Raw genomic sequence first — 2,770 nt, 5'->3', positions numbered from 1 at the left:
ATAGATAGATAGATAGATAGATAGATAGATAGATAGATAGATAGATAGATAGATAGATAGATAGATAGATAGATAGATAGATAGATAGATATACATCCATCCATCAATCTTAGGTCATCCATCACATCTGTTGGATGTGATGGATGAATCTAGTGAAATGATAAAGCAGAAGAGGGAGACTATCCTGCTTGATTTTATTAAATTTTATCTATAATTTTTTTGAAAAGGTTTCAAAAATGACATATTAACAAAAGGGTGTACAGTTATAATTAGTACATTAGATTTGTGTTCCAACAGCGCCTGTAGTGGCATTCCAAAGCCTTTAGTTTCTTCTGTACCACTTTGGAAAAGTACTGAAACCGGATAATACTCTTCAGCTTATGATGTTTAATAAAAGAAACAAAAAAAGGAAAGAATATGAACATAGTAAACTTGGCCAAAATCTGTGTTGCTTTCACCACTATTTCCCATCTGTCATTTGTACACTATGTACATAAACAAAAAAAAGTTTTGAATTACAGCATGTTGGGAGCCCAAAAATATCTATGACAAATTTGCATTTCTATATTTTATGCTTTTAATGTTTCAGTGGTTTTTCAATTTAAATGATAATTTCAACAACAAAAATGTATCAATTTTTTAACCTTTTTACAAATATCAAGGAATTTGCCTCCAATTGGCTCTTACAGGGCCGTTTGCCAAATTGAATTCTCTTTTTGTAAGTAATAATGTTTGGACAAGTATTAAGAATACATTTCATATTTGTTTTAAAATGAAAATAAAAGAGTCATTTTAATCATTTTCTTTTATTAGATGTAAGTAGCAAATTATAATTACCAGGAACAGTTATTAAACCAGTTATAAAAACAGTTGGTGTAATTATATATCTATATGATGGCTCTCTACTTAATTGAGATACTTAAAAAAATTAACTTTGAATAATTATCCAATGTATTTCCGACATTGTGTTTTATAATAAAGAACTGAATAAAATTAAAGCAGTTCTAATGGGATTTTCTACATTTTACTCGCTTTATCACTGAGGCTTTCTAGTATTAAACCTCCAGTTATAAAGGGGGTTGAATTCTTTATTAAGTAAACATTATACTACTCTTTCCACCAGCTCCAAAGAAATGTTTTTTTGCATTGAAAAGTTTTTGAGGTATTAAAAAAAAAAANAATTCATGCTCTTTTGTCCATTCTGGGTTAAACGGCGTCCTGGTTTTAACAGGACGCTAACTTTAATACTTAGCATCAGTGATTCTGATCCTTGTTTACTTTTGTAACCAATGACAGCAGATCTTTATCTGACATGCCGCCACTCTTAGCCAATCATCTGTTAGATCAGATAGTGATGCATTTTTGATGATTGGATATTGTGCTGCAGCCCAGCAAAAAAATAAAAATCTGCTCTACAAGCCTAGTGCCTCATAAAGGAGGACAGATACAAGTCCGGCTGGATGCAGCGCCAGATGCCGGAGAGTGCAATGAAAATCTGGACTGTCCGCCCTAAAGACGGACATTTTGTCACGCTAGCATTAACCCACACAAGCAAGTCCTCTTCTCCGGGGATAAGGCCTTTCTATGGTCAGATTTAGGCTTTGAGTGAAAAAGAAAGGATTCACCTGACATCTCCCTAAAGGATGAAGATGTAGTTACCCGACAGACAGACCACCCTGAACAGAGGGGGCCAAGAGGAGAACCATTCAGCTGGTTCAGAGAAAGAGAAAACCCTCTGAGCCAATAGGAAGACCTCCTGGTCTCATCTGGATTAATGCTGGTAACTGAGATCAAGTCTTCCTCCATCCTTCAACCTTAAAACAGGCTAGAAGAGTCCAAATGATCAAAGAAAATATAATTAATATCTTTTAAAAACAAATAATTAACATTCTTAAAAAGATAAACATATATTCTGGACAGGAAGTTTTTATCCTTAGAATCCCCCTTTAATATTTCATCTAAATGTTTTATATATATTTACATCATTTAAATGTATTAATGTGATCACTAAAAGGTTATGATTGATCTTATTAGTGAGTAGATACAATATAATTACTGAATTTCCCATTCAAATGTTAATATTGTGATTTTGATTACCATTGTATCTTTTAAAAGGGTTATTCTATGTTATCCTATTATTCTAGCTCTATATTTACTCTGTATGTCATAGAGGGAGGGGTCTATAGAAATAAAATAGAAGCAGAGTTATTTCAGGTTTTCACTAGTTATTATGCTGTAGAAAGTTAAACTGATAAATGATTGCTCCTCATTTTTCAGAAATGCTTTTTCATTTGAAATATGGTAACGATTGGCTTCCATAGAGGGAAAGCATAATAGGAAGGGACGTACAGGAGGCCAGATATAAATAACAGATAAAAACAGAGATCACTGAATTAAACTAAAATGTTGTTTAACTCTTAGAACTAAACCAGAAATTATTACAAAACGTTGTAAAAAATTGACAAGATTTTATTTCAATAACATATTAGAGCTTGTTTAAAGTGAAGGTGCTTAAAAAGATAATAAATGAAATAATAGTTATTATTGTGAAAACTTGTGAAAATATCCAGATAAACTCAGAGTTTATTCTCTGCTCTGATAAATATTGTTGTTCATATAAAACAGAACAGCAGAGCCGAGCGCGATTTGTGGCACTGGCAGGTCGCTCTTGAACTTCCGGTGGCAGGTCGGACTGCCACGGCGTATTACTGGCAGCTGCCAGTAGTTGTGGCAGCTGCCACTAGGCTGCCACAACTACTGGCAGCTGCCA

The sequence above is a fragment of the Cyprinodon variegatus genome, unplaced genomic scaffold (assembly GCF_000732505.1).
Source record: "Cyprinodon variegatus isolate N-32 unplaced genomic scaffold, C_variegatus-1.0 Scaffold1845, whole genome shotgun sequence".
Lineage (NCBI taxonomy): Eukaryota > Metazoa > Chordata > Actinopteri > Cyprinodontiformes > Cyprinodontidae > Cyprinodon > Cyprinodon variegatus.
The sequence above is the reverse complement of the archived record's forward strand: the minus strand, read 5'-3'. Positions refer to the sequence as shown.